The sequence below is a fragment of the Lemur catta genome, chromosome 3 (genome assembly GCF_020740605.2).
Source record: "Lemur catta isolate mLemCat1 chromosome 3, mLemCat1.pri, whole genome shotgun sequence".
Lineage (NCBI taxonomy): Eukaryota > Metazoa > Chordata > Mammalia > Primates > Lemuridae > Lemur > Lemur catta.
This window is the reverse complement of record NC_059130.1, coordinates 100734923-100745767: the sequence shown is the minus strand read 5'-3', so window position 1 is coordinate 100745767 and position 10845 is coordinate 100734923.

The window sequence follows — 10845 nt, the reverse complement described above, 5'->3', positions numbered from 1 at the left end:
TAAGGACCTGTTTGACTTGTTCCCAATTTTAAAGAGAATGCTTCTAATGTTTTGCTATTAAGAATAAAGTTTGGGCCAGGTGCAATGGCTCACACCTGTAATCCTAGCACTCTGGGAGGCCAAGGCAGGAGGATTGCTTGAGGTCAGGAGTTCAAGACCAGCCTGAGCAAGAGTAGAGAACCCCGTAGCTACAAAAAAAAAATAGAAAAATTAGCCAGGATGTGGTGGTGCACACCTATAGTCCCAGCTACTCTGGAGGCTGAGGCAGGAAGATCATTTGAGCCCAGGAACTTGAGGTGGCAGTGAGCTACAATGATACCACTGCACTCTAGCTGGGGCAACAGAGAAAGACTCTGTCTCCAAAAAAAAAAAAGATTAAAGTTTGTATTTTGTTACTGTTACATATAAATGATGGATATATGGGAGTTCATTATAGCCACTCACTCTAATTTTGTGTTTGAACATTTTCACAGTATATTATATTAATATTAAATATTAGTTAATATTAATTAAAAAGTGTTTGCTACAGGGTTTTGGTAGATATTTTTTATTAGTTTAGGAAACTTCCTTTTTCCTAGTGTGCAAAGATTTTTTTTTTTTAAAGGGACAGTGTCTTGCTAGGTTGACTAGGCTGGAGTGCAGTGGCTATTCATAGTTGTAGTCATGGCACACTGCTGCCTTGAACTCCTAGCCTCAAGTGTTCCTCCTGCCTTAGCCTCCTGAGTAGCTAGGACAACAGGTGCATGCCACCATGCCTGAATAGGTGTTAAATTTTATTACGTGATTTTTCTACATATGTAAGATGGTCATATTGTTTTTCTCCTTTCACCTGACATTTACAGATTTTCTAATGGTAAACCACCTTTTCATTCTTGTGATAAGTGCAATTGAGTCATTATATGTAAAAAACTCTTTTATAGTTATATTATATACATTTAAATTTGTCTTTAATACAGCTGTAGATTTGGTTTCCTACTATTTTGTTTAGGATTTTTACATCATGAGTGAGACTGGCCTGTACTAGTCCTTTCTTGTACAGTTCTTGTTGGTTTTGGTATCAAGATTAATCTGACTAGGGGAGAATTCCATCTTTTATTCTCTGGAAAAGTTTGTATAAGATTGAAATGATCTGTTATTCCTTGAACATTTTGCAGAGCTCACCTGTACCATTTGAATTTTTTGTGTGTGTATGGGAAGATTTAACTGATGATTCAATTTCTTTAATAGTCCTAGAGATATTTTAGCTAATGGTTTGAAAGTTTATTTCTATTTTTTTCTATTCTGTTTCTATTCTTTTAGTTGTTTCTTTTTGAAGTTTTACCATGTATGCTTACCAAAGTCTAAAGTGAATCAATACTTTTATCCTTGTCCTAAACAGTACAAGAACCTTTATAATACTTTGATCACCCCATGTCCCAACTTACATGCTGTTGACTGGTATTTTAGTTCTATCACATTAAAAAAATATACCTCCACCCTTTTTTTAAATAAAAAAAGGTTTTATAACTAAGTTGTATGAACATTAGGAAGTTTAGGTCTTAGCAATAGGCCACTGAATGTGTTAAAATCTGATAGCTCACTGTTATAACTGAGACCACTGGTGGCACTGGATGTCCTAGAAGCTTCTCTTCATGGACTATATTAGCCAAAAATAGATGTCACTCATCTATCTCCACAATGGTGATGAGTTGAGATAATCCATATTGTGATCATAATCCATTAGTTCTGAACGTTTCATATCAACTGTTGGTTTCACAGCTGTAAGCTTTTTTAATAAAGGCAAATTTTCTCTTTCAATCCTTTGTTGTTCCCTCTATCTGTTGAAAACTTAGAGGGATGACCAACCAGTCTTCTAGGAATTGTACCTTTGCTTCCTGTTTTTTTGCCTGTCCCGACAATTCTTTCAAAAGCTGCTGATTTTCATGATCAATCTGTCTCACCTTTGCTCTTGTGAAAGAGAACTTTTTCCTAGGTGCTACTAAAGGCTGATCAAAGTGATGTTTTTGCCATCCTTTTTTTTTTAGAGACAGGGACTTACTCTGTCACCCTGGGTAGTGTGCAGTGGTGCCATCGTCGTTCACTGCAACCTCAAATTCCTGGGCTCAATCTTCCTTCCTCAGCCTCCCAAGTAGGTGGGAGCACAGGCCTAGTCACCACACCTGGATAATTTTTTTATTTTTAGCAGAGATGGGGTCTCGCTTTTGCTCAGACTGGTCTTGAACTCCTGAGCTCAACCACTCCTCCTGCCTCAGCCTCCCAGAGTGCCAGATTACAGGTATGAGCCACTGTACCCGGCTATGATCCTTTTTTTTATCTAATTGCAGAAAAGCTTCAAATCTGGTTTTGTCAACTTCTTCAGTGCTCTTCTTGGCCACTTACATCAACTACAGGCATACCTTGTGCTTTGCTTTACTGTGATTTGCAGGTATTATGTTTTTTTTTTTTAATAAATTGAAGATTTGTGGCAGCCCTGCATCAAGCAAGTCTATCAGTGCCAGTTTTCCAACAGCATGTGCTAAGTTTATGTCTTTGTCACATTTTGGTAATATCTCATTATTTCAGACTTTTTCATCATTATTTTATCTGTTATCATGATGCGTGATCAGTGATCTTTGATATTACTATCATAATTATTTTGGGGCACCACGAACTATACTCACTTAAGATGGCAAACTTAGTCTATAAATGTTGTGTCTGTTCTTACTGTTCCACTGATGGCCTCAGCTCTCTCCCTGTCCTTGAGCCTCCTTATTCCTTGAGAGACAACAATATTGAAAGTAGTCCAATTAGTAACCCTATAATGGTTTCTAAGTGTTAAAGTGAAAGAAGGAGCCCCATGTCTCTCACTTTAAATTAAAAGCTGGAAGTGATTATGCTAAGTGAGGAAGCCATGTCAAAAGCTGAGATAGACTGAAAGCTAGGCCTCTTGTACCACACAGTTAGCAATTGCATTCACAGTTGTGAATGCAAAGGAAAAGTTCTTGAAAGAAATTAAGAATGCTACTCCAGTGAGCACATGAATGATGAGAAAGCAAAACAGCCTTATTACTGATATGGAGAAAGTTTTAGTGGTCTGCATAGAAGATCAAACCATTCCCTTAAATCATAGCCTAATCCAGAGCAAAGCCCTAACTCTTCAATTCTATGACAGCTGAGAGAGATGAGGCAGCTGCAGAAAAAAAGTTTGAAACTAACAAGAGGTTTAAGGAAAGAAGCCATCTCCATAACATAAAAGTGCAAGGTGAAGCAGCAAGTGCTGATTTAGAGATGGCAGCAAGTTACCCAGAAGATCTAGCTAAGATTATTGATCAAGACGGCTACACTAAACAACAGATTTTCAATGTAGATGAAATGGCCTTCTGTTGGAAGAAGATGCCATCTAGAACTTTCATAGCTAGAGAGGAGAAGTCAATGCCTGGCTTCAAAGGACAGGCTCTTATTAGGGGCTAATGCAACTGCTGGCTTTAAGTTGAAGCCAGTGCTCATTTACCATTCCAAAAAATTCTAGGGCCCTTAAGAATGTGCTAAATCTACTCTGCCTATGCTCTGTAAATGGAACTACAAAACTTGGATGACGGCACATCTGTTTACAGCATGGTTTACTAAATATTTTAAGCACACTGTTGAGACCTACTGCTCAGAAAAAAAGATTCCTTTCCAAATATTATTGCTCATTGACAATACACCTGGTCAGCTGAGAGCTCTGAGGGAGATGTAGAAGGAGGTTAATGTTTTCATGTTGCCTTACACAATATTTATTTTTCAGCCCATGGATCAAGGAGTAATTTTAGCTTTCAAGTATTATTCTTTAAGAAATACATTCCATAGACAGTGATTCCTCTGATGGATGTGGGCAAAGTAAACTGAAAACTTTTTGCAAAGGATTCACGATTCTAGATGCTTTTAAGAACATTTCATGATTCATGGGAAGAGGTCCAAATATCAACATTAACAGGAGTTTGGAAGAAGGTGATTCCAACCCTCATGGATGACTTTGAGGGATGTAAGACTTTAGTGGAGGAAGGAACTACAAACTTGTGTTGGAAATAGCAAGAGAACTAGAAGTGGAGCCTGAAGATGTGACTGAATTGCTGCAATCTCATGATAAAATTTGAATGGATGAGGAGTTGCTTTTTATATTAAGAGTCAATAGAACTTCTTTCAAAATGGGAATCAATCCTCTCAGACCCTGCCACTTATTAACTCGGTTTATGTAATATTCTAAATCCTTTTTTGTCTTTTCAACAAATGTTGAAATGACATCTTCAACAGGAGTAGACTCCATCTCAAGAAACCACTTTTTTTGTTTATTGGCTGTCTCTAGCTAGGGAACTGTAGTCTTCATGAGGGCAAGGAACATACATATCTGCTTTGTTCCCGAATTGGTAGGCATTTAGTAAATGAATGGATATTTGTATTTTAGAAAGATCACCCTAGATGCAATTGGAGAATGGATCTGAGGGTACAAGACTAGAGATAGGGAGTTAGGAGGCTGTTGCACTTAACCAGGCAGAGTTAGTGGTGATCTGGACTTGGATAATAGCATTAGGGATATAGAAAAGTAGAGAAGATTGAAAGATATTAAGAGGCAGAATCAGCCAGGTGTGGTAGCTCGTGCCTGTAATCCTAGCACTTTGAGAGGCTTTGAGGCAGGAGGATTGCTTGAGGCCAGGAGTTCGAGACCAGCCTAGGCAACACAGTGAGACTCCCATTTCTACAAAAAATAGAAAAAATTAGCCAGGTGTGGTCATTCACGCCTGTAGTCACAGCTGCTCAGGAGGCTGAGGAGGAGGTGAGCCCAGGAGTTTGAGGTTCCAGTGAGCTATGATGATGCCACTTCACTCCAGCCTGGGCAGTAGAACAAGAGTAACACCCTATGTTAAAAAAAAAAAAAAAAGAATCCACAGAATTTTATTACCATTTCAATATGGGGGCATGAGTTAAGTGGTAGTTTTTAGGCATCTCTTGATGCCTATGTGATGTGTTTGCTCTATTCTCTATTCATACAACACACCCTTTTTGAGATTTTTGCATTGATGCCCATGGCTTCAGTTACTTTGTGTTTATAACTCTCAAATATGGATCTCTAAGTGAAATCTCTTTTCTGGGTTCTGTACCATATATCCAAACATGTATCAGACATCTGTATTAGGATATCTTTCAGGCACCCCAAGCTAAATATGTCAAGACCACAGTTACTATCTTTCTTGCCAAACCTTCTCCTCTAGTGTTTTCAAACTTAGGAAATGGTACCACCAACTTCCTACTTGCTTAATCCAGAAACCTGTTAGGAATTGGCTCCTAGAGTCCAGTCTGGGAGGAGGTAAGGGTTATAAAGACTAGTCTTTTTATTTTATTTATTTTTTTGAGACAGGGTCTTCTTCTGTTGCCAGGGCTAGAGTGCAGTGACCTCATCATAGCTCACTGCAACCCCAAGTTCCTGGGCTCAAGTGATACTCTTGCCTCAGCCTCCTGAGTAGCTGGGACTAGGTGTACACCACCACACCTGGCTAATTTTCAAAATAATTTTTTTGTGGAGACAGAGTCTCATTATTGCCAGGCAGGTCTTGAATTCCTGGCCTCAAATGATCCTCTAGCCTTGACCTCCCAAAGTGTTAGGATTACAACCTCCCAAAGTGCTAGGATTACAGATGTAAGCCCCTGCACCTGGCCCAGCCCTTTAAAGGGTGTGACTTTCCTCTTCCATTTTCTATTTTTATTTATGATTTTTATGTTTTAAATTAATTAATTAATTAATTTTTTTGAGACAGAGTCTCGCTCTGTTGCCTGGGCTAGAGTTCCATGGTGTCAGCCTAGCTTATAGCAACCTCAAACTCCTGGATTCAAGTGATCCTCCTGTCTCAGCCTCCTGAGTAGCTGGGCCTACGGGCACGTGCCACCACACCTGGCTAATTTCTTTCTATATTTATAGTAGAGACGAGGTCTCGCACTTGGTCAGGCTGGTCTTGAACTCCTGAGCTCAAGCTATCCTTCTGCCTCGGCCTCCAAGAGTGCTAGGATTACAGGCTACAATTTTTAAAATATTAGAGGAAAGTAAAGCTATGAGAATGGATGAGATAAGAAAAAGAAAAGAAAAGAAAAGGACTTGCTCTAGGATTACAGGCTACAATTTTTAAAATATTAGAGGAAAGTAAAGCTATGAGAATGGATGAGATAAAAAGAAAGAGAAAGAAAAGAAAAGGACTTGTTCTAGGAGCGAAACAGAAGGCTATGGGAGTTATCACATATTCAGCATCTATAAGTGCTAAGGTCTGTGCTTGGCCTTTGCCATTTCATTAATTAATTTAATCTTCCCACAACCCTATGAGATTTTTATAGATCAAGATGTTACAGTTTGTGGTAGGATTATGGATTGCTCAAGGTTACATGTTTTGTTTTGTTTTTTTTTTTCTTGAGACAGAATCTCAGTCTGTTGCCTGGGCTAGAGTGCCATGGCATCAGCCTAGCTCACAGCAACCTCAGACTCCTGGGTTTAAGTGATCCTTCTGCCTCAGGCTCCCAAGTAGCTGGGACTACAGGCATGCGCCACCATGCCCGGCTAATTTTTTTTGTATATATTTTAGTTGTCCAGCTGATTTCTTTCTATTTTTAGTAAAGACGGGGTCTTGCTCTTGCTCAGGCTGGTCTCGAACTCCTGAGCTCAAACCATCCACCCGCTTCGGCCTCCCAGAGTGCTAGGATTATAGGCATGAGCCACTGCGCCTGGCCAAGGTTACATGTTTGCATGTGGTAGAACTGAGATTTCACCCAGGTTTGCCAGATCCCAAGTATTTCTTTATGTAACTGAGTCAAATTGAAAGTCAAAGAGCAAAACATTGTTATGGCTGTTGGTAAATATTTCCAGATTGCTTTCTAAGGGGTCATACTGGTGTATTAATAAAATGCTAATTTACAAGTTCCATTATGATGTCTTTTTTTTATTTTAGATCTTTGCAGTGATTTGTAACTATCACATTGTCTTGATCATTGAGTATATAATAAGAATTTTTAAATTAATGGATATAGAATTATTATTCTATATCAACTTTCTTATGAGTGAATAATTATATAGTCCTACTTGTGCACACTGTCCTTTTCTTTGGTCCATTGATATTCTTTTTTTTTTTTTGAGACAGAGTTTCACTCTGTTGCCCAGGCTAGAGTGCCATGGCATTTTAGCCTAACTCATAGCAACCTCAAACTCCTAGGTTCAAGCAATCTTCCTGCCTCAGCCTTCCAAGTAGCTGGCTGGACTACAGGTGCCTGCTACAACACCTGGCTAATTTTTCTATTTTTAGTAGAGACAGGGTGTCACTCTTGCTCAGGCTGGTCTTGAACTCCTGAGCTCAATCGATCTTTCTGCCTTGGCCTCCCAGAGTACTAGGATTATAGGCATGAGCCACTGCGCCCAGCCTGATATTCTGAGGCCATGTTTATTGTAAATATTTTTACATTGAACTCCCTCATGGATTAATGGAGGTGAAGGAAGATTATAGGAGTTAATTCTGCCCCTGTCCCCCTAATCAGCAGCTTGGTAGCATCCACCTAGGTAGATTCTGGGTTGAAAGTTGAGTTGCTAGTTCACATTCTCAAAGGGGTCAAGATAGGACATCTCAGGTTGACTGTCATCTTTGGGGTTCATTTAGTATAGCAGACATACATATACCTCTGTTTCAGGGAGGACACCATTCCTGGTCATATCTTTTTTTGTTTTTTTATTCTTTTTTTTAATGTTTTTGTTCCTGGTTTACATGACCCTAAACTTCAATGTCCTAGAGTTCTGTTTCTAGATTTAAATGTTTCTAAGATTGTCCAACCCACTTTGCGGCGGCCTGTCAAAAGCTTCTAGGCTCTCCTGTTCTGCCAGGCTAAGTTTAGGGTTTTGGGGCCTCCACGTGTGCTACAGAAGACATAGGAAAATAGACTTGATCTGGGGCTGTTCACTTCCAGGCTGGGTGGAATTGTGAATCTGTGTGAAACTACAGTGTGAATCTGCTTTGGGTGTCAGAACCAGGGACAGCTCCACCTGTCGCCTTTACTGTCACTCCCCTGGCTTGGGCTAGGAAGAGAATGGGCAGATTTGGTCATGCTACACTTCTCTAGCCTCTTTTCTCACTACTCGCTTCCATCTTTATCCTAGAATAATCGTACTGATAGTTCCTGGAATATGTGCTGTTTCTTACCCTCAAACCTTCTGCTAATGCTGCTTAGTACATTTTTCTCCCATCTCTCCTTTGCCTAATTCCTGCTCATCCTCACAGGCCTGTTTAAATAGTTCTCTCCTCCAGGTAACCTACCCTGATTATCCCAGACTAGATTAGACATACTCCCTCATAGTTTCCATGTCACTCATATGCCTGTCATTATACCGAAAGCTGCATTGAAATTACCATCTACCCAGTCCAGTCCAGTCGCCACTAACCATATGTATTAGGCATTTGAAATGTGGCTAGTCTGAATTGAGGTGTGTTATGTATAAAATACACACTGTTGAGTCTTAAGAAGAAAATAATAAAATATACACTGAATTTCATACTTACATTAAAAAAATGTAAAATATTAATAACTTTAATTGATGGTATGTTATTTGGGGGTTAAATAAAATATATTAAAATTAATTTCACCTGTTTCTTTTTTACTTTTTATAATGTGGTTAGTAGAAATTCTAAAATTACATATATCATACTTCTGTTGGACGGCACTGATATATGTATTTGTCTTTTCTTAGGGGTAGGGACTAACTTAAATTTATCCTTATATCTTTATACTTTTTGAGCATAATACATGGGGGTGGGTAGGGTTACCTGATGCTCATTCTCAGAACTTGGGGGCTGGAGTAGCAAGTGTCCAGTAGACATTATTACATTATTTAGTTTTTCCATCCAGGAACAACTTGGCCTCTCTCTCTACTTAGGTTTCTCTCTATTTCTTCCTTCTTCCCTTCCCCATCCACCTTTCCCCTTCCCCCTCTCTTTCCCTCCCCCTCCCTTCCTGTCCCCCCTCTCTTCCCCTCTCCTCTCCCTTCCTCCCTCCTCCCTTCCCCTCCTCTTCCCTCCTCCTCTTCCTTTCTTTTCTTTCTTTCTTCTTTCTTTTTTTATTTTATTTTTTTTAAAGATAGGGTCTCGGCAGGGCGCGGTGGCTCACGCCTGTAATCCTAGCACTCTGGGAGGCCGAGGCGGGTGGATTGTTTGAGCTCAGGAGTTCAAGACCAGCCTGAGCAAGAGCGAGACCCTGTCTCTACTAAAAATAGAAAGAAGTTAGCCAAACAACTAAAATATATACAAAAAAATTAGCCGGGCATGGTGGTGCATGCCTGTAGTCCCAGCTACTTGGGAGGCTGAGGCAGTAGGATCGCTTAAGCCCAGGAGTCTGAGGTTGCTGTGAGCTAGGCTGATGCCACGGCACTCACTCTAGCCTGGGCAACAGAGTGAGACTCTGTCTCAAAAAAAAAAAAAAAAAAAAGATAGGGTCTCATTCTTGCTCAGGCTGGTCTTGAACTCCTGAGCTCAAGTGATCCTCCTGCCCTGACTCTTTTCTTTCTCTCTTCTCTTCTCTTCTCCTCTCCTTCTCTCTCTCCCTCCCCTCCCCTCCCCTTTCCTCCCCTCTCCTTTCCTCACAGGGCATAGGGTCTTGCTCTGTTGCCCGGGGTAGAGTGCATTGGCACAACCATAGCTCAATGCACCCTCAAACTCCTGGGCTCAGTTGTTCCTCCTGCTTCAGCCTCCTGAGTAGTTGGGACTGCAGGTGTGCACTGCCACATCTGGCTAATTTTTTCTATTTTTTGTAGAGACAGGGTCTTGCTATTATACAGGCTGGTCTTGCACTCCTGGCCTCAAGTGATCTTCCTGCCTTGGCCTCCCAAAGTGCTAGGATTATAGGTGTGAGCCACTGTGCCTGGCCTTTTTTTATGTCTTCTTATTGATTTTTGCATATTTTCTCATGTATAGATCACAGACATCTCATGAAGTTTATTTTAAAGATTTTGAATTGGATTTTATCTTTATAGTTTCTAATTATTACTGGTACCAGCAGTGAATGCTACAGATTTTTCTTGTTGTCTTGAATCTTTTCACTACTTAGTCTATTTTTTTTTTTTTAAGACAGAGTCTCACTCTATTGCCCAGGCTAGAGTGCCATGGCATCAGCCTGGCTCACAGCAACCTCAAACTCCTGGGCTCAAGCGATCCTCCTGCCTCAGCCTCCCAAGAAGCTAGGACTACAGGCATGCGCCACCATGCCCGGCTAAGTTTTTCTACATATTTTTAGTTGTCCAGTTAATTTCTTTCTATTTTTTTAGTAGAGACGGGGGTCTCGCCCTTGCTCAGGCTGGTCACAAACTCCTGACCTTGAGCGATTCTCCCACCTCGGCCTCCCAGAGTGCTAGGATTACAGGCATGAGCCACCGCGCCCAGCCTACTTAGTCTATTAACTACATTGATTCTTTGTTCCTATGCTGTTTTTTTTTAAATATTAAAAAGAGGAAAATATAAAAAAAAAGAAAAAGGAAAACATAGGTGGGGATGGAAAATTTTTTTCAGGCCATTCTTATTGTTTTGGCTCTAGGAAATTCTGTAGAGAAAGTGTATAGATAGAGGGCTCTGGCCTACACAGCAGAGGCCCTTAGGTGTAAGTTAGCTGTGGACGGAGATGCAAGGATTAAACTGGAACCAGAAGGAGCCAATAGATATTCTGGGAACATAGATCAAGAACTACTGGAAGAAGTTTATCAGCATAAAAAAGCAAAATGCTATCTGGATTTCCCTTTTACTCTAGCACTTTGCCTAGCCAAGAGTAGATCCCTTATGATGGGGACACTGTGCAGAAGGACCCTGAGGGGCAGGGGCC